We start from the raw sequence: 22,962 nt of genomic DNA, 5'->3' as shown, positions 1-22,962 counted from the left end.
ATTACTTTCAAGATTTGCAGGCGTCTTGAAAGAGTTGCAGCCCATCAGGGCGTAGAAAAATAAGTAGGCCTGGATTGGGTATTCTTTAGGAAAAAATAAACTGGGCTCATTTTCACAAAGAAAAAATAGCTGGGCTGGTCACATGGTGAACATAAAATATAAGCCTGGGCTAGACGGGCCACAGCCCAGTTCAAACCCTACTCCGTCTCAACAATACCAAATAAAAAAAATACTGCTCGAGTAGCTATGTCCCAGGTGTCAGCCGATCTTGTGCTGTTCTCTTGTCTATTGACTATATACGCTCACAATGTCGTGGGTCCCAGATGTCAGGAAAACACTAGGAGGAAGCATTTTATTTTTCCATACGCTGACGTGGTGGGCCCCTACTGTCATCCTCTCCACGTACTTCTGCCAATTCCTGTTGTTTGTTGACCATGTTGACAATGCGAGAGGGCAGCGCCGCGGCGAGCGCACCAAAGCGCACGGAGGACGTCGGCGCTAACGATTTAGGAGACGGTGGGGCGGCGATGCGTGCGCTGAGGCGCAGCCAGCCGTGGGAGGCGGAAGCAGGCGGCCCCGCCGGCGCTGGTTTGGTTTTGCCAATTGGAGGAAGATAGGACTGAAGAAACACGACAGACTGTAAAAGCAGCAGGAGTACTTAACAACCTTAACTGAAACCAGCAGGGGCACTTAACAACCAAAGCTGAAAGCAGTATGAGTACTTATACAGGTTCAACCGTACAAAGCACGCCTCGAACAGTGCTACTTTGCCTACAGTTAACCAAGGGTGAGGCCGCCAAGCCCCAGGACAAGGCCTAGGCGCCACCCCGTGCATCCACGACCTTCTGAAAGCGGCTTCACCTCGCAATGTGGTCAATAAACAGGATATTCGCTTTAGAGCCATGGAAAAGCATGAACATAATCTTCTTCCTATTCTCCAAGATAGACGGGCCTTCATTATTTGAGACCACCCATGAATAAGTATCTTTTCACCTCCAAGGGGAATTGAGTAGGTCGACATAAACATCATGTTGTGACCAAGCGCAAGTCTGACCGGACCATGGTCAGGCATCTGTATAGGAACAATAGAACTCGGCAGTTCCTATTTCAAGAAGATCACAGCTGTAAAACTGTGTATAAGCAATAGTTTATGAACAACATATATAACAGAAAACAGCTCGTACCATAAGTTTCTCGACACAGTTGGACCTGTTCAATGAGTGCAACAGTGTTACACATATCCCACGTGGCCTTCCACCATTGAAACGCCCCACAATGACCTCAAGACGATCAATAAAGTGTACGAACTTGTGGATGTCGATCCAGTCAACTTCAGTGCCATTAGTAACAGCCGAGTTATTACAGAGTAACAAATGAGCAGACTTCTTAACTCTGAAAAAACCTACATGTGCCACCAATTATAAGAAAATATTAGTTAGAAGTAGCATCTTCATGAGAGATTCATTGCTACTTCTAAAGTTAAATTGTGATTAGTTAGATAGAATAGGTGGATTAAGAAGTAATCGAGGCAACAAGCAAGAACCAGATACAAAACTAACATGGATGAACAATTGGAATGACGTCGGGGTGGAAGATCGCAGTGAATATGAGACCAGGTTCTGCTATTTGCATCAACATTCGTGCGCCAACTTTCATTCTGTAACACTTGAGAAAGTTTATCCAAGTTCGGCCATAAAAAAAGCAGCGATCTTCTTGGTTCATGAACCCAACTTGGAACTTATATCCATGGCTTTTCTTCACTGTGACCATTAAACTAGTGTATTCAGTTATGGCAAGGCCCAGCATCTTGAGTACATGTGTTCTGGCAGAGCAAATAATACACTGCAGGAAAAATAATATGAGAACACAGCATGTTCAAAAAAACCCCCACCCTCCTGGATAGAAAAGAGGATTCTGGGAACATACTGTGCACGTTTCAAAATGCTGTGTTAGGATGAGAAGGAACAAGTGTGGCGTCTCGCCGAGGGCGCAGAAACCTGTAGGGTACTCGCACTTTGGGCACTGCAAATGAAACACACTAGATTCAGTAGGAAGAAAAATGCATCAACGGCGGCGGCTGCCATCCTAGGATTACCTGCGACCAAGGGACTTGGGTTTATCGGGGATGGATGAAGAATTCGTACCTGGTTCTCCATGATAAAACCCTATGCAATCGCCGAGAGGGGGTTTTCTCTGAACAAGCAGACGAGGGAGAAGGGGATTTGGGCCCAGTGAAATATTGCCGCTTCGTCCGTCCAGCTTACTGCTATAGCTGGAAAGGGGGGGGTTGTGATTTGACGGCTCATTGGGCATTACTGCGGCGCTACGGCCGGGGTGTGTCTATCGTGAAGTTCTGCACTCTAATTTGTGCATATGGCACGTGGACCCCATTGCTGGTTGCCCCACTTATCAACGAAAGGAAGTAGAAAGACAGGAGTAACTAGTTACACATAAATATATTTTTTGACAGAGAGATACTTCCTCTGTAAAGAAATATACAAATCTTTTATATCACAGGCTCACCTTGCCGAGAAATATACTCCCTCTGTAACGCACGAGCATTATGGGGGTTCAGCTTTTTTTATGGGGGTTCAGCTGAGAATATAATACTCAGATAGGCTCACGGTTCTGGACTTTGGGCCGCAGGCCGACCCTGCATGTTTGGGGGCCCATGTGTTCTACCTCAGCGCTTTTCATATTGCAAGCGATCGGTACGGCGCTGGTTTTAGATGCTGTCGCAAGGCGAATACAAAAAATTGAATAAAGCACGACAACTGTTGGAATGAAATCGAATGACAGTTCCTAACCAGCAATCAGAGTTGCAATTCTATCAACGATATACCATGCGATAAATAATACTGTCGTACTACTTATACACACAGGACACTTGTTTCACCATGCCAGATTATTACATCAAAATCTCTCGGAGGATAGATCAGTTCGGTAGTTGTGTGCTGCTACTGAAGAATTTCAAATTTGATTTGGACCAGCTCTCCTTGCCGAGAAAGTTCGATTTTGACATCATCCCCTACCGCAAGATATGATTTAGATTTGAACCTTGACCATCCTTTAGCATCAATCATCATGCGACCATCCTTTGTACTTACGGTATATTGAGCAGGTTCATTCACACCAAGGCTGCGCATGGTAAGAGAAACTTGGCCGCGGTCGCCCGGATTGTTGAACGACTCCCTCGTTGCTCTAGAAATTCTCTGTTTGCAAACAAGAAGACATACCCAAACGGTTAGATCAACACTTGAATCATGTGAAACAACATGGAAAGAAAAAAGAATGAAGCACTTGGGCGGCTAATGCTTACCAAGAAGGTGGACATGTCGGTTTTTGTAAGGACTTTGGTATATGAAGTGCGAACTACAGCCCAGTCTGTTGCCGGTGCAACTACACGGGCTGGAGCAGATGCAAGTGTAAGTGTTGGTGCAGGTGCCGAAGCTGCTGCTGCTGCTGTCAGAGATGGTGCTCCTTGTAGAACTGGTGCCGGTGTCGGAGCAGGTCCTGGTGTCGATGCCCGATCCTCCGGTAGATCAGACTGATCCGCTGACACGGTCGGTGCCCAATCCTCAGCGGGATCAGACTGAGCTGCTGCCGCTGTCAGTGCTAGAGCAACTGCCGGTGCTCGATCTGTGCGAGACAGCGGCGATCGTGTCTAGTCTGCTATGATTAGCTTTCTAACTTGACTAGGATCCGTGACCGTGATCCAGTCTTTTTCTTCATTTCTTTTAAACGCGAGAAGGACTAATTGCGGCGTTTTTGTTAAACCAAACTGCAGTTCATCACAGGGATTTAGCTTGTACTCAGACAACAGACTGATCCAATTTTTTCCAGTAATATAAGTGATGGACGGTGCCTTCGTTACTGACACGACATAAGAAGTGAAACCTGCAAAAATAGCCATCTTAGAGCAAACCAAACGGTTTATTCTGTGATGAATGTCACATGGCAAAACCTGCATAGTAAAATTGCAGGAAAAGAAAGAAAACATGACATTAAATCAATAAGATTTAGACAGTAAATCAATAAGATTTAGACAGTAAATCAATAAGATTTACTTGATGTGACACGAGTGAATCCTTACCAGGAAATCACTATGTTGAAGTACCAAACAAAAGATTGATCGTCCAACTACGCATGGCATGCAGGGGCCCCGCCTACTCCCACAAGCAGGACAATCCAAAGGTCGTGACAAATCGCATGGACCGAACATCCATGGGGCTGGAAATCCTGGTGGGTGCGATAAACCCTACAATGCATACAGATATTGGAGTGTAACCATAATTGATAGACCGTCCTCACAAAAAATATGATATGGATACTTCAAAATATACAGACTGAATTGAGTGGACAGACATTAACATAGACCATTCTCAGGACTGACCACACACCGAAAGCGGCAGTACTAACAAACAATACAGGGTTCACAAACACAAATCAAGTACTGAACAATAGTACTTACTATAGACAAGCAAAGTTGCGCTAACTAAACTCTGCAGACTATTTTTTCCAGCGACCTACGGGATGAACCCCACATAACTGACTAGGCCATGGACTTCGTGTGAGATGTCTACATGCACCATCACCATCTTGTCAACCTTGGAGAACCTAAGAGAGTGGTCTTTCCACTCATAAACATGATGATGAAGACATGCCGCATCAGATTAGTTGGGAAGCTTTACAAGAACCACACCCTTCATAATCAAAGGCACAGCCAGGAAACTGTTGTGGTCAAGTACAACCTCGAGAACACGCCTGACAACAATGCTACAAGAAAACACTAGTTCAGGACACGTGGCGACAAGGACACAACAGCTGGATAGTTTAGCAGTAGAACTCATCATCAGGTCTTCCAGTTCACACGGCATGACTTTGAGAACTTCATCTCCACCGCGGACCTGGTTCTAATTCAAACAGAAACCATATTTTATTACTACCTCTGTTCAGAAATATAAGATGATTTTCGATATTATACTCCATATATGACTACATATACACACAAAAATGAGTGAACAAAGACACTAGAACATGTCTTCAAAGGCATGAGAGAAGAGGGATTACATGCAATATCCATAACACAAGTTACTGAGGCAAATATACCCTCTTAGAAGGTAGCATTGATGTTCATAAAGTACTCCCTTCGTCCCAAAATTCTTGTCTTAGATTTGTCTAGATACGGATGTATCAAGTCACATTTTAGTATTAGATACATCTGTATCTAGACAAATCTAAGACAAGAAATTTGGGATAGAGGGAGTAGTTGAAAGTAATCTATAAGAAATAAGCATCAACCTCTTGCATGTTTTGGTCAAAAGAGCAATTTAGAACCGTCATTTGGCAAACAAAAATCACATGCAAGATCACCCAGAAAGTTGTACTACTAGTACTAGTACTGTGTGTTAGATGAAAAAACACGATCAAGATCGAGAAAAAGATCGTTAAGAAGAGATATTACCTGGACTTGCTTAATGAGGGATCCCGGAGAGGGGGGCTTGGACAGGGCGATGGCTTTGAGCTTGTCTGCGGTAGTCTCGGCGGGGTGCTTGCGCTTCTTCGTACCATGAGCGTCGACGGTTTTGGCCGGAGCCATAGACATCACTTTGGCCGGTGCTCCAGCGTCCATCAAGAAACTGTCAAATAGAAATAAAAGAAAAGAAACCATAATCACAAACCCAAAAAAAGAAAAGAGAGGGAGTTATAGGATCAGTCTTGGGGTTGCAAGACCGGGCCTTGGCCAGAATCAACACCATTGATGCCTCACCTTTCCTTCTTTGGGAGAGAAGAACAATGGCAGAAGTAGGTCAGGGTTTTCTTGAAGAAATGAGGAACAAGATGAGGCAGAAGCGAGGGTTGGGTAGAGAGGAAGCTGAGAGAGAAGAGTGAAATAATGGTTGCTTCATCCGTCCAACTTACTGCTGGAAAGGAGGGGGTTTTGTGACTTGACGGCTCATTGGGCATTACTGTGGCGCTTCGATCAGGGTAGTCTACCGTCACTCTACTACGGAGTAATTTAGTGCATGGCTGGTGGACCCCGATGCTGGCTGTCCCACACGTCGGTGAAGGTGAGTAATTTAGTGCATGGTTCAAGGAGGATCCGCACGGTAGAGCATGTCCACTGTTTTTCAGAATAAAAAAATGATTACAGCAAGCGTTTCCACTCTTACGACGGAGGAGTGTGAAACATGGCAGCCACTTGAACATACACAGTGCTCCTACTACTAGGCATGTGCACTGGTTCATACGTTAGTACTACACAATCTTGTTGCTAGTGTAGTAAGATATGACAATAACAAATGATGTTGTGCGCATGTCAACTACTCCTATATGTAACATAGTATCGCTTTTTCGATTATCCGGTCGAGAATGAACGATGAGATCAATGTTAACAGAACTAGGTCCACAGCGCACGGAGAGTACGGTGCTATAGTACTCCACGAAACATGAACCATATGAAGCACGAATAGTGTTAGGCAGGGTGTATGAAGGGTGCACGGGATGGGAGCAAAAGTTCCCTTCTCGACCCACTTTTGGGTGTTTGGCAGAGTGCATGAAGGGTGCATGAGTCCACACTAGTAGGTTGACAAAAATACACGAAGTGGAAACAACTATATTGAGATGAGAATGCAACCAAACACACCCACACGCTTTGTGCTACAGTGACTGATCTGCACCGTCTGAGTTTGATCCAACGGTCATGTTGCGCCGAGACATGGATATGCCCATGGAGAGGGCGCCTAAACACCACCGAAGTCCCTTTACTTCTCGAGGCGCACGACATTGGTGATGCAGGGTGCAACCGCCCACAGAGCCAGCTCGTCAAAGACGGCCTCCAATGGCACGAATGGATTCCGGTGATGGAGCCCTAAAAGGATTCGCCCGGCAACGGTGACGGCAGCCCGCAACCCCTCCTTGTCTAGCTCAACCCCCACCATCGCGCAGAGACGGCTCAGCTCCTCGGAGATATAGGTGAAGAAGGAGACCAGGTCAGGAAGCCGCAGCTCGTTGAAGTCGACCTGGTGGTCGAACTGGTTTAGCCCAACGGCCGGCATCGTCGCGCTGGCACGACGGTAGGCATCGCGCAGCCGCAACACGTGCGTGGCAACTTGGTTCACCAAGTGGCTGAGGCGATCCTGGACCTCGTCACGATCGTCCCACTGGCGCTCCAACCGGCTCCCCTGACGACCTATCGTATCTCCCGCTTTTTGCAGCAACGCCGCCGACGCCTCGAGCATCTTTGTGGTGGACACCTGACGCTTTTGAAGCTCTGTGAACTCCCGCACATAACGGAGGAGCATGGCACTCCTCTCCTCCTTGAGCTCACGGAGCTCCATGTCGTTGGCCCTGAGCTCCGCATCCTTGGCATGGAGCTCCTGTGTCAGGAGCCTCACCTCGGACTCCGTGATCTGCTGCGCCGCCATGGCACCAGGTAGAAGCAATGGGGAGAGGAAGCAAAGGGGGCGAAACGGCTGAAAGGCAATGCAATCTACGGGAAGGCGGAGGGAGCGGGGAATCTTTTGGTTTTCACCACGGTTAAACACCAGTCGACGACTTCTCACATCAGGGAGCAGTGGGTACAGGCGAAGTCATCGTGACTAATTGCTGCCATGCCTGCTCCCGTCAATCAAAAAATTAAAAATCCTGCCGCGCGTGCTCCCATCAATCAAAAAATTAAAAATCCTGCCGCACCCAAACACCAGAGCAACGCCGTGGTGGATATTTATATTTACCTGCCGGCAAGTAGATAAAAAAAGGGGTGAAAAAACAAATGTGGCAGCGGCCTAGCTAATCGGTCGAACTAGCCCAACTAGCTAGCCACTGTGCTTCACTGATGTACTCGGCGGGAAAGGTGGTCTTTCGTGATTTGACGACTCATTTAGTTGCTTCGGTGCTATGACCGAGGAGGACCCAGAAAACGCGTGGAGGGGCATCCCACGTCAGGAAGAATATATGCGTGAACCACCCGGGAGGACCCCGAAACCGCGCGGTAGGGTGTGCCACGTCTCGGCACGGAGGAAAAATGTGCGTGTAAAATTATACTGTATTAGACGTAGTACCTATGGTTCGACCTCGGGACCCAGCCAATCGGTTGAATACACCCCACTAGCCACACAGCTTCATCATGCAAACATGGCACGGAGGATAGATGTGGTTAGCTCCGTCTTGACCAGCCACAACGTCTCTTGTTCTAGGAGATTCTTCTATTTTCCAAGTTTTTTTAGTTGTAATAACACCACGGCAAGCTAGCGCCGCTCTTCGTGTTTGCCCGTGCAAAGGTTAGACGATGGAGAGAAGAGAGATTGAGATCGCAGACCTGGGACCCACCAGTAAGTGAGATAGCGGTCATGCACGTGTTGACGAGGCACTCCCTCTACTCCACTCAACGCAAGTATTGTATAAAATCAAGTTATGGGACAAAGCCAACAACCGTTCATTTTTTCAGGCTATCAACTTACGCTTTGTAGTCCAAGTTGCCAGTTCGAATCTCATCTTTCAGATTTGTTAGTTTTAGGTCCAAATTTGATTAATGACAAGTGGGACCCCCGTGTGTTGTTCCGATATTTCAGTGTAGGATGGTTTTTTTGAACAAACACTTTGCGTGGTTAGACAAGTAACGGCACGAGTTACATGTTTTTTGCAAGTTTACGAACAAAAATGACAGCGGCATAGAATATCACATCCACCCCGCAGCTTAGATACTATGGTGATACGAGTTTTTACACCATTGGAAGTGAGATCCAATGGCTTGGGAGTAGTCTTTGTAATTATGCGCAATTTCCAAACTCTCCAAAGGTTTTTTTGCAAATAAAACATTCAGGCCTCGTTTGTGCCGCTGCATCTTCGATCCAACGGCTCCCCGGTGCTCATATTAGGTGCTCCCCGTAGCTTAATTACCCGCTATAGTGATTGAAGTAGTTGTGGGCCGAATGCTACGAAAATATAATCTAAACCGACCGGAATAAATGCCTACACAAATTAATCCAAGGTTGGAGTGCCCCTCGCAATGTAAATAGCTCCGGCTTTGCGAGGGATGGAGAGGTAGTAGCTTCAACGCGTGGAAGATACGGTGTGAGAAAGTGAGGTCAATCGAGAGACATTTAGATAGAGAGACAAAGTGAGTGTGGTCCGACATTCATTGAACAAATATATATTCTCTGGAGAGATATTGTCCGATTGAGCTTTTTGGCAAGGGTGAGGGCTGTAAGATAGAGCTTGAGAGATGATCCAGTCACAGACGTGTAGATATATTTTGTGCATGGGAGGAAGCAAGGTCAACCGATCACATAGGGTCGCCGTGTGATCGAAAGAGTGAGACGGGTTGGAGAGAGTGACCTAGATAGATGATGTGCGTGAGAGAGTATACAATGTGAATAGGTCGAATTGGGCTCAAACATGGTGATATATCGTTTTTGTCCGAGAAAGAGCGAGGTCAATCGAGACATAGAGAGAGAGAGAGAGAGAGAGATTGAGTGAGCATGGCCCACCATGAGGTCGAAAGAGTGGTGGCGGCTTGGATGGACTGACCTAGATAGACAATCTGCGTGAGAGAGTATAGAGTGTGTCGATCGAGGCCCGAACAGGGAGATATATCATTTGTGTGTGAAAGAAAACAAGGTTAAATGAGACTCAGATGAAGAGAGCGAGATTGAGCGAGTGTGGCCCGCCGTGCGGAAGAAAGAGTGAGATAGTATCGAGGGAGTGACCTAGATATACAACGTGCGTGCGTGCGCATGCACGAGAGGTTGGGGGGCTAGATAGGCAATGCATGTATTTAGCGCGAGAGGGTGAGAGGGAGAGGGGGAGAGAGAGAGCTCGGCATGGGGTGCAATGGCGGGTGTGTGAGGTAAATACATTTGGTAATAGAGTGGAAAAAGGGCTTGTGTAGTTGAGAGACTTAGAGATCGAAACATAGAGAGAAAGAGTGAACGTGTGTTGGAAACCGATAGCTTCCTAAGGTGGTTAGGAGAAGAAGATTGACCGATACAGGAAGTATTTAGCGTTTGTGCGGGGGGGGGGACTAAAAACAACATTTGAATGTACATAGTACGAGACTTAATATCGATGTTTCAACTCGGTGTACATTGTAAGATTTGAACCGAGGACCAGGCATACGGGTAATTATTTTGTATTCATGTCATACTAAGTTTCGAAAAGTTGACATTGACTCAGTTTGTTGTGCTATTTTGTAGGTCATATGTTTGAATCCATCCAAAAGTTTTCTCACTACCATGGTGTTCATCATATACATATGAATTTGTATTAAAAAAGTAGCATGGATACAGTGATATGCGAAATCCACGTTAGAACTGGAGATCAGTACGTGACACACACTCTAATTCAAATAACTAACTACGTGACACACACTCTAATCCAAATAAGTAATTATGTGCCACACACTCTAATCCACGTTAGCGTGGGTACCGTTTCAATTTTTTTTCAAATAACTCCTCATTAATTAATTTATAGTACTCCCTCTGTTCACTTTTATCAGACCTTGAAGACATTTCAGACAGTGTGCAAAACAGTTCATTTTAAGTTGTCTGAAATGGCTTACAAAAGTGAACGGATGGAGTATCTCGTTTCAAATGACTAATTATTGCAAGGAAAACACGGGCATGGTAATACATACAGATTCGTTTGCAAATGAAAGAAGATTTGTTTGCATTCTCAAATGTAGGTGCACCAGGCAAACCAGGGTCGTGTCGGGGTGGACGCTGCTTCGGTGCCTTAAAGGCAACTGCCTTTGGGTCACTGACATGTGGGCGAGCCACCTGTTGGGCCCATATGTCATGGACACAAAGGCAGGTGCCTTAAGGCACCGAAGCATAGTCCTGTCGGGGTGGTCGCGTGTGTCGGACGGACGCGTAGCACCCAGCCACCCACCCCCCCTCTCCCCCAAAAAAAGGACGACGACAATATAAGTTCGCGCTTCCACATTTCAGATTGAAATATCTGGCGGCCCCAATTCCAACCCTGCAAAATCTCTCTTCCCCACCGTACCCTTCCATGCCCAGATTGCTCAAATCCCTAATTCGCCGCCAACCCTCGAATTGCCCCACGTCTCGTCTCTTTCCCCACTGTTCCCCACCTCTGTGCCGGACAACGACGATGAAGACGACGGTCGCGCTTCACCACCGCACCGAAGCTACCTCATCTATGCCCTCGTCCACCGCACCGGGTGGTCCACCGACAACGTCGGCCGCCGCAACCAACGTGCCTCACAGACACCGAGTTCCACCGCATCAGGTGCGCTTCACCGACGCCGTCTCCCAGCTCACCGGGCTACTTCACCGAGCACATCGTCGCACCTCCGCCCCCCGAGGCCGTTGGAGCTTCACCAATGGTCTCGTCCACCGCATCGTAGCGCTCCGCTGCCACTCAAGATCTGCATCTGTGCACGGCCAGCCAATGCCAGCGCATCACCCTCAACGGCTCTAAAGTGACCCGCACTCTAGCTAGGCGAGCATGCCCAAACGCCGGCCCGAACTAGGTATCCACACATCACTCCCTTATGCACTGTTCCGACGATGTTTGGATATCCTTTCACTGCTCTCTTAGCTTACACGCCTATGCAACTCTGACCTTAACTCTTATTTCTTCTGGAGATATCATCTGAAACAAGCAAATCCATATTTTAGCGAAGCATGACGGTGCTACGGGATCTGGTACACATCCTGCACACCCGTATAACCTTGTAAGTATCTGTCCTCCGGTACAACATCAAGGTCGATTCCTCTTATTTGATCAACCATTCTCCGTGTCAAAAATGCAGAGGGGGATGCAAGGAGCACAAGGCCTGCACATCCAAGCAAGTGGTAACATGGACTTGTACATGGAACATCCCAAGCGCAAGCAGAGCTGTAGTGAGCCTGTACAACGAGCTGGGGTAAGTCCCTGCATTTCATTTAATTCGTACTGGCATTCGTGTATGATTTGTGTGCAGTGGTTGATCCACGAATTCAAGTTACCAGGGGCGAACATTTAACTTAAAAAATACGAAGGCACTTGCACTCCGGAAATCAACATAACTTGAGAAATGTGAAGCTACATGCACTTTGAAAACCAGCTAATGATCCATAGTAGTTCAGATTATAAACACTAAATGATGCAAGCACCAAAAAACACAAAATGCAACATGGTGTACAAGGACTACAAACATGGTTTGTACCTGTCCTGCACAAGTATGCCAATAGTTGCAAACAACAGATTAGAAAAGTATTTATGCTATGTTGTCATGATACGTGGACTTTCTAGTAGATGGCCTCGACGTTTCCTCAAGCTATGAAAATAAACTATAATTTGCTTGTCATCAATGCCTGCAAATCTCTGTCTCTCTCAACATAGTAGATCATCATTAGACACTAAATCCTTCAATGAGCTTGCAAAATGCTTGCATTAGATCCCGCATTAGACACTATATGTTCATCACCAGGAGCATGTAAAATGTTTGCATCAAATCCTTCATTAGCAGTCTGTTCATTAGACACTCCAGGCTCAAGAACAACATGAGCTTGTATGTTTGCACCGGAAACTTGATTAGATACATCAGATTCAGTCAGTTCAGTATTGATTGGGGGAGTTATAAAATAAGTAGAAATTGGTTTCATTTTCTCATAGATTCCCTACATACAAGCAGTTTTACAACACCGACAAGTTTAACTATTGGCCAGAAATTGAAGAGTTGAATTAGATATAATCAGGGATGTGATGTACCTACTCGTTGCGCATGCTACTCTTGCAAGCTGCGACTGTCCGTTTGTGCAAGCTCGATGCCATGCCCGTGCTGCCGCTGCTGCCTCCCACGCAGGCTACACCCAGGGTTGGATCTTCATCTTCTTGTCCTTCCGTTCGCTTGAAGCCTGGCGACCGCCCTCCAACGAGGGCGCGAGGAAGTGTTGTGTCGGTTTGTCCAGCGGTGGCTAGGTTAGGAGCGAACCAGACTGGAGGCTAGAGTGAATGAATTAGGATTTTTCCTGGTGTCAATCGATATGGGAGGCGCTCATTTGGGCTGCGAGCCTGCTATAGGGCCTGCCTTGCACTTATGTTATTGGCCCATCCAAGTTGAAACATTTTTCTTCATTTTTTACATTGCCTGCTCGTGCGTTGGGACGAACAAAACTAGCATGGGCCAACCTGGGCGACTCAAACTAGGTGCACACTTTCCAGCCACCTGAGGCAGCTGCCCACACCAGCCCCTATGGTGGCATCACCCCTTTTTGCGTGTATGATTGGATAGTGAAAAATATTCCAGTGGCGCTTTTGATTTACCCACAGAATGGTTGAATTGCTTGTTTCTATGAACTGATTTCGCCAATAATTTGAAGGATGCCGGTCTTTTCATCCTATTATAGATTGCTTAGATCTCGATATGCCAAAAGTAATCACATGAAATATACAGTAAAAGCCAGTGTGATGTGTTTGGCTACAACTAGTCTGACTACACGTCCTCATATAACATATCAAGGACGCACCATCTTACCCGATTAGCCATTCGACTTACCCATGCAGTGTGGGAAGAAAGAAGTATTGGGACTGCGTATCCAATCAATTGATGCCATGGACTCCTTTGTACAACCTTGTAAGTGAAAAAGAAGTTGCAGTGTGCCTGTACAAAGAACTAGCGTAAGTTCAGTTACCTGCTTCTCGGAATTTTAGTTAGCCACTTATTGCAAAAATTTTCAATTACGTTGCTTGGCTTAATTTAGTTTGCTACCGATTACATAATGGCACAGCCTGTTAATCATATTGTAGACAGCGCCTATCTATGTGTTTGATACTTACTGTTAAGAATTACCTGTTTGCCTTAACTTAAATATCTACATGTTTGTTTAACTACTTTGCTTCTGCAACAACGGGTTACAATGATGTTAATAACTACTTTTCAGCATCCAATTGAAACTCTTTAATTCCTTGTTTGTTTAACTGATTTCTTGTTATAACTCCCAGTTGAGATGTTTTGCTAACTTCAACTTTTCTGAATCCAATCGGAACTTTAATGGCAAAACAGGTTAGCCCAAGATCAAAGAGTGAGGTCCCCATGTATGTTGCATCATCCCACAGCAGTGCCACCGGCCCAATCGTGCATTATGAATTGCCAACTGCTAATGCTCTAGAGGCTAAACTACTGGTAGAAAGAGATTCTGCTTCTGCACTTCGAGATGAAGTTGACATGTTGAGGAAGCAAACAGCACAATCACAAGCAGTACTAAAGACAACCATTAAATATTTGGTGGATTTCAAAATGAAGCAAGCTGAGACTGACCAGATTGTTAAGGTCCTGAAGGAAAAAAAGAAATTAAATTCCTACTTGGTAAATCATAGGTGAAATATTCTTTCCATAGTTGAATAACCTTTGTGTTGTCTGTTGATGTAATCAATCAAACCATTTGTTTTAGAGATCATGTAATAATTGTTTTTTTGTTTTTTTGTTTGTAATTTTATTTGGGCACAAGTCTGTATTAATTGATAAGACTCGGAGACGTTTCATTTGGATTGCTGTGCCAGACCTACAAATATGCCAATTGGAATGAATGTGCATTCAACAATAGTAGTATAGATGGACCATAAGTTGCACGCATCGGAAAGGGCCAAGATGCTGGCTAAAAAAGGATGTTGTTGTAGCAAAAAAAAGTATAGCGGCCTGGCTTATGTATGTTAGTTGATATTATTGATCCATATACTCTATAAGTGGTTATATGTCTGTTAGTTCCGTACATTCTTCGTTGATTGACTCAGTATTTGATTCTTGATACATCGCTTGTGTACATATCTAAATGGGAGTACACATTATGTTGCGTGTGACATTTGAGTTGGACATGAAGTGTTCCAAATATTCGAATTCACCTTAAACTGGATTCTAGTTTCTGAATTTGAGTATTGGCATTTGTAAACCATATTCATATATCACAGTGGAATACATCTTTGTCGTCCTTTTGAAGATATATAAAAACACATAAAATGATTTATAAAGATTCATATAGGAATACAAAATGGATTCGAATTTAGTTGCCATGGTAAACGTGGATGCTTATTGTCCCAAAATTCAAAAGAAACAAAAAATGTCCACTCCCACATCGGCTGCCCGAAGCCAATAGTTTGGGAGATGGAAATTACTGTCTACCCATTACACGGACAATCCATCGGCCCGATTTCCACTGCTCTAAATAGGGGTAGGTTAGTAACTTCAATTAGACGTGACACGACCGCCTCTGAGCCCATTCTGACACGGTGGGCGTCAAACATGGGCGGCAAAATTCATTTGATTCAAGCTCGTCCGAAAGACCTCTGTTTCTCCCTCCATTCCCCATTCATACACGGTGGGCGGCAAAACACCCTCTCCTCATCCGAAATAGATGTAGGCTAGTATTTTAAATAGGGGCAGATGTGTAACTTCCATCAGACATGACACAACCGCCCTACCTGTCAGCCCCGTTCATACACCGTGGGTGCCAACCATGGGCGGCAAAACACCCTCTCCTTGCCCGAAATCGATGCAGGCTATATTTTAAATAGGGGCAGATGTGTAAATTCCATCAGACGTGACACAACCGCCCTACCTGTCAGCCCCGTTCATACCCCGAGGGCGCCAACCTTGGGCGGAAAACACCCTCTCTTCGCCCGAAATAGTTACCGGCAAATATTTGGGAGATGTGAGATTACCGTCCTATCCCCAACCGACGAGACGTCCAAATTTGAAACGGGGGATAAGTTCGTAAGTTTCCCATATTTCAGATAGGCGCGTCCCAAAAACATGGTTCCCCGTACCTCTCCCTCTATTTTCCCATTCATACACCGTCCGCGCTAGAATACCCCATTCCCACACCAGCCTCCGTCCGCCACCCCATCCATCGCCGCCGTCCTCCACCATGCCGGAGCGCCTACCAATACCGCGTCGTCCACTACTAGAGATGGACGTTTCTCATCCACGGCGACGGACCAATAGGCTTGCATCGCGTCCTCTCGCTTCATCGGCGCCGTCGTCCTCTTCGCCGGGGACGCTCACACGACCTTCTCTTCCACCACAACGGGACTTATCCCCCGATGCACCCATCTACCGTCGCAGATCTGCTTCAACGCCATCGACAGCCATCGCACCCCCGATGCCTACATGGCGCCGCAAGAGAGGTGGTACTTCATATCTCCTCAACTTTTTGATCTCAAACAGAAAATAGATCTTAACTTGGTTACTCTACTTTCTTTTCAGCTCTTAGAATTTAGTTCTTAGTTCGAAGCAAACAATGGATGCTAAATATCATTTCTCCGGTTTGCAGCTTCAAATCTGCCATGGCACGGCCATAATACGGTTTAATTGATCATGCTTAGGGTTTAATTGATCATGTTGGTTCCATGGTGGTTTCTTTAATAGAAATCAGAGGGGAAACCCTCTTTTGCTAAAAAATATATGCTTAGAGTTCCCCCTTTTATGATCACTATACGATTAGAATACATGCTTCGTGTGATAATAACACTGCTCCACCCATTAAGCTAAACAAGCTTAGTTGTTCCAATACGAATCTGATATTATTAAAACAGAGTTGTTTAATTGGTCAGCTAAATGTTCCTAAATTAGTTTCGAAAATGCATGTTCGCCGCTCGGGTGTGTATCTCTGTGTGTGGTCTTGTCAGCACGGTTGGGGAGGTGAACTTTGCATATGCAGGGGTTTATAGGGAGACACTCTCCGAGTTGAAACCGCAATGCATTCCATAGATAATCTGACTACTTTTTATGTTTTCATGAATCTCAGATTCTGAACAGCATCATAATGATTATGAGCTTGTGCGCATGAAAAGAATAAAGCAGAACAATGCCATGGCTGTCAAACTTGGCATTAAGTTACTGAAATCAAGTCTGGATGCAATGCAATGCAAACACTCTCCACCTACAGATTCATGCTCAGAATATGATCCTAACAGTGATTCTGAGCTAGAGGGAGACCTAAGTCAATGTAGCTCCGTAGTGGAGGAGTCAGAGGAAGATGTCCTATCTTATTCACCCATCAAGGTACTGCTCTAACTTTCCAAGGTTACATTGCTCGCACATATCTTGCAACTGATGCTTTGCATTGCTTCTACTTTGTTGAACTGCCATTAGCTTAGTTTACACATCGTGTATGTGAATACGCCCTGCCTATCCATTTTCAGTACATATTCCATCTATCATCATACCATATTTATCCATTCAAATGTTGTTCTTGTGTATCAAACGTTCAAAAGGAAGAGGGCGATTGCTGATCGTGGAGGAGCACAAGCAAAGTATTTGGAAAAGGTAGTGGCACCTAATAAATCAAATAGCCCATTAGGTGTAGTTGCAATATCACCTGACCCACAAAATACCCCAACTCTAGCAGACTCTAGCCCTACTACACTGGTCATTTCTGATGCCCCAACTGCAGCAAACAGTATGATTATGCCAGTTGACATAGCACCAGCTGTACGACGCAAAACTCCCATTCCAACAAAGAGTACACCAAATCCAGTTGCCAAATCCCTTTTCGAACCAGAGAGAGCCCCAATTGCAGCAAATAGGACCCCTGTTCCATTTCTTCCTAGTTTAGAAGATGAAGCTTATGTTGTTGTTAGGAACTTTGTGCGCATCTTTCCTTCATGGAAAGATTATACCGCAGACACAGAACAATTCCCAGTCTTCCTCTGCAACTTACGCGTAAGTAATGTACTAATGTTATTCATGGTCATTACTGCATATGTTTCTGCTGACAGAAGACACAAGATTTCATTCTTTTAAATAGGCGAGGCGCAAACTGGATTGTGATGACGAGCAAGGGTTGGTTGCGCTTTTCAAGCACTCATTGATGAAGTATCGTTCCTACCTGAGGAAAGCGCACTTCGATGGCAAGCCTCTGAACAAAAGTTTAGTAAAGTCTCCGATGCTACATTTATCCGACGGTGACTGGAATAATCTTGTTACACATTGGTCTCGGCTGCAGCGTAAGGTACTGTCTATGATATCACATCACAATTTGAACTACATTTATGCATTTGCCTTAATGTCTCACTTGTACGAAAACTGTTAGCAGAAGAACATTCGTTTTCAAGGGACCACAGAATCTCGCAACTATACTGCACACTGCATTGCTCTTGTGAGTACCTCTTGCCCTGTAGGACCATACTTACTTTCATAGCTGTTTGATTATGTAGCATCACTGCACATGTTAGCCTCGTAATCGTCCATTTGGTGGACATTATAAGATCCGTATGGACTCTTACATAAATTTAGAATCAACCCAATTCATTTGAAGAGGTTTAGCTCTACAGTCCTCTTGTAAGGACTGAACGTGGTCTATCACTGTACTTACATTAACAGCAACTCCCTCCGTCCCATAATATAAGAATGTTTTGTACAGTACACCAGTGTTCAAAACACTCTTGTATTATGGGAAGAGGGATTGGTTCATTTTGTAGCATTTTGCATCTTATCTCCCTCGCCCACCATTTACTAAAAAAGATTAGATCTATATTTAATCTTACCAACAAGTAGAATACACAGACAATGCCAGTGCAGAAGTGTAGCCCATTGCTCTTGTCAGTACATTTTGTCCTGTAACGCTTGTACTTCCAGGGATTGGTAGTTGATTATGTAGCATCAATCTGCATCTTATCTTCATTATGCTCTATCCCTTCTAGTATTATCATATCTATAATTACTCTCTACAAAATGTAGAGTACAGGCAATGCTTATGAAGAAGATTCTGTGCTGAAATTCTTGAGTTATCCTTCCCTTGCCATGGAGAAGGGCATTATAAAGCCAGTGTTAACTGTTAATGTAAGTCAGTCCTTCTAAAGCCTTTATCCTCAACTGCTGTTTAATTTGCTCATACTCCCTATCGTTTACTGCTGTTTAGTTTGCTGTTTCTACCAAAATGCATGTTCGTAAGAACCGTAAGTTCTAAGTTTTACTTGTAAAACCAAATTCCTTATTCATACCATACACATTACTTAATACACCCTATATGTATGCTTGTTTTTGTGGATCTATAATCCAGTGTGTGGTGAAGCAGCCCACCTTTGCACCTTGTCATCTCCTGTTTTATCTTACTGATGTGGCTGATGATATGAACAACATGCCATGCACATTATCCAAAATAGATACAATGATTTTCTTTGCCCTTCATCTATGCTTGTTATGTTGACATGGTAATCCAGTAGTGTGGTGAAGCTCCCCGCATTATGAACAATACCAAATTATGCTATTCATATTTTGAACATACTCTTTATTTTCTAATTTGAAATTGGATAGAATTGATAGAACAGTTATCATTTTTGTTTATACACGTGCAAAACCTGTCATCTCTCTGCTTTGTTTCAGGGTGATATGCCTGATGGCATGCACAAGTCTGCTGAAGGCTGTGAGACAAACCCAACATATATTGCAGCAAAAAAGGCAAAACATCTTGAAGATAGCGAGACAACCCCAAAGTCTTGTCTTGATGCAGTGTTCAAGTTACTTGAGACTAAGAGTCAGACAAGCTCACATAATTCGTTGTCTGAATCATTTCAACTTCTTTAGCCCTAAGTTCTAGCAGAAAGGCATTCTGCAACTCAACTTCGACTTGAAGTCCTATCTCTAAGAAAGATTGCGGAGAACACCAATGAGAACCTCATCGCTAAACAGCTACACCTGGAAGCTATGACCGACATGCTAGGCTGGTCTCACAGCCTTGCTCAGCAGCTTGCGCAGCAGTTCCCCCGCAAGGCTAACCTTTCTTGAACTGTCTTGGAAGTGGTCTCGGTTCAGTATTATTTTGTTACGCTGCAATGGTGCCCAGTTTTTGTAATCTGCTTCTTCGTTGCGCTTTATGATCACTGGTGGCGAACTTTGATACCCAGTGGATGTAATATACCTTAAATCCTTTATTGTGTAGTGTAGGTTTATTCTTAGTTACTATGCCGTAATTTCTTTATTGTATAGAGTAGGTTTGTTCTTAATTCCTACTAGTTACGCAGCAGCCCGAAATGAACCCCGGCCCATGATTGTGCGAATCAAATCACGGGCTTTTAACAGGCCAAAATTGGCTGGGTCCTTGTTTGGCCCAATCAGATATTGACTGCGAGCAGGCCGGATGCAAATCGGGCCTTAGTTAGGCCCAACTATATGACGGGCTTTTAATAGGCCGAAATTAATATAGGGCCGAAATGTTAAACGGGCCCTTAATAGGCCAAAACTAATATCAGGCCGAATTACTAAGTGGGCCTTTAGCAAGTGGGCCCAAAAGCATAGTATCCAGTTGACGGGCCGAATCTGATATGGGCCATAATTGAGCCCAAAGCCTCTTAAAGGGTCGGACCTGATCTGGGCCGTAATTTGGCCCACAACGTGGTAGGCTTTTAACGGGCCGGATCTCATATGGGCCACTATTAGGCCCGGAGCGTGGCAGGCCATTAATGGACCGGATCAAATATGGGCCGGCATTTGGCCCAAAACATGGCAGCCAATTAATGGGCCGGCCTACTAGGGTCCACAAAATCTTGTGGGCCTATAGCTGGGCCGTCCCATTAATGTCGGCGAAATCTCGTGGGCCTTTAGCTGGGCCGGCCCATTATGACCTGCAAGAATCTTGTGGGCCTTTACCTGGGCCGGCCCATTATGGCACACAAAAATCTTGTGGGGCTTTACCTGGGCCGGCCCATTATGGCCCGCAAAATCTTGTGGGCCTTAAGCTGGGCCAGCCCATTATGGTCCGCAAAATCTCGTGGGCCTTTAGCTAGGCCGGCCCATTATGGTCCGCAAAATCTTGTGGGCCTTTAGTTGGGCTGGCCCATTTAAACTTGTTGGGCCGTGCCACGTGTCGACGTATCATAGGCGCCTTCTGTCTAGTGAGTGGATAACATCTGTCCTGACGATGAGCCGACACGTGTTTCCTCTAGCCAATGATGATTTTACACGTGGAAAATCCCCATTGGTCGGAGCTATTAACGGGTTATCGGATCCAAAACCCGACCCGATAGCTTAACGGGGTTCCGTTACGGTGGATGCCACGTGTCGGTCACCCTTGACGAAAGCACTTCTGTGACGCGTGATTTATCATCATGGAAGTGGACACTTCCGTGATGATAATTTTGGTAATGTCATGGAACACTTGTACGACAGCACAGGTATGACTATCTTGATTTTGTCATAAATTTGTCATGGATGTACATGCATGACAAAAAAAGCGACCTACTGTGACAAACACGTATCATCACGGAAGTGTATTTTTTTGTAGTGTTGGTTTCTTCACTGAGGGAAATACCTACCGTCCCGATGTTGCATCATCCCTTCCTCTTTGGGGAAATACCGATGTAGTCCTAACAGACAGGAGATTTTCTGGCGCTATAGTCAGAGAGCAATCAGTGAATTACCAGAGGAGTATGAACCTTGAAAAACTTTGGGGTTCACATAGATTAAGGAAGGTATAGGTCCAACCCATCGGGGCATCTTTAGGAACATATACCACAAAAGTTTTGGAGTAATTAACACAAGCTCGAAAGTAGAGCATGATTGTCAAAGCAGAGGATACAATTTGCTAAAGGCATTATGTATCAGGGAAAGAACTTCTCGAGGTTTTTATATGAAGGACATTGTCGAATGATAATTCAACAATGGATCAGATGGTTCATAATGGAGCTGATGTGAGCATCAGCACACAACTAGAGGAAGAAACAGTGCAAAGCCATTGGATCATAGAAACAACTGACTAATTCAAAGCTCAAATGCAAAGGAATTATGATTTCGAATTCAAGGGATCAGAAGCAAACACTCTAATTAAGGATGGATAAGTTGAGTAGGCTTAGGGGTACAATCGATGGCAATTTGATTGGTCAAGATCCAGCTCATCTTTAAAATGGCGTTTGAGTCGGAAGGATGAATTCTAGGACCTTATTGAGGATTGCAAGCATTCGCAACATAATGAACCAGCAGACTCAAAATGATAATGACAAAGGATGTCCATAAGATTACTAGACTTATGGGATTATCGACAATGCAAGCAAGTAAGAATTTCAAGAGCAATAGGGTGCGGATGATTTTCGGAAGATAGAATGGTACTTTGAAGACTTTTGTGAAACACATGAACAACTAGGGATGAGCGAATACTTAGTAAGTGTGAGGAATTATCCATAGGGGTATTAATGCAGAAAAGGGATGCAAAGCAGTAGGCACAAAGGATTCTCGGAATATCGGAGAATTTTTCAGGGTATCAAGTTATAACAAGGGGGACTGGGAAGGAAGGTATGAATGGCAAGCATAAGTAGTTATCCATAAGGATTTATCAGTGGTCGGGGATAGCAAAAGGGGTGGGCACAAACTCTCGAGAGAACATCAGAGAGTATCTTCGGAATCTTCTAGTGCACCAAGTAATCATCTGGAGTGAGGGGCTCTCCAGGAGGAAGTATGTACGAGAACCTAGAGTCAGAGTTAGTAAAATCATTTAACCTGAATAGAAGAGAGATCAGAGTCCTAGATCATAGATGAGGAATAAAAGATCCTAATACCACCCAATGGCGACGTCGGCCCGTAAGCCGCACAGCCATGTTAGTAAAAGTTTTGAAAAGTCTAGACTCGAATTCGGTCAAGGAGTTTGGAAGGGGGATTCCTACAGGCAGTCGGCTCCGATACCAACTTGTAATGCCCACGATTCAACTGTACACTAATCATACACGCAAATGTGTACGACCAAGATCAGGGACTCACGGGAAGATATATGTCGGTGTCAAAACCGGCGAATCTCGGGTAGGGGTCCCGAACTGTGCGTCTAGGCTGGATGGTAACAGGAGGCAAGGGACACGAAGTTTTACCCAAGTTCGGGCCCTCTCGATGGAGGTAAAACCCTACGTCCTGCTTGATTAATATTGATGATATGGGTAGTACAAGAGTAGATCTACCACGAGATCAGAGAGGCTAAACCCTAGAAGCTAGCCTATGGTATGATTGTTGTTGTGTACGTTGTCCTATGGACTAAA

This window comes from Triticum urartu, chromosome 7A, assembly GCF_056163025.1.
Source record: "Triticum urartu cultivar PI428250 chromosome 7A, HENAU_Tu73, whole genome shotgun sequence".
Taxonomy (NCBI): Eukaryota; Viridiplantae; Streptophyta; class Magnoliopsida; order Poales; family Poaceae; genus Triticum; species Triticum urartu.
Note: the sequence above shows the minus strand (reverse complement) of the source record.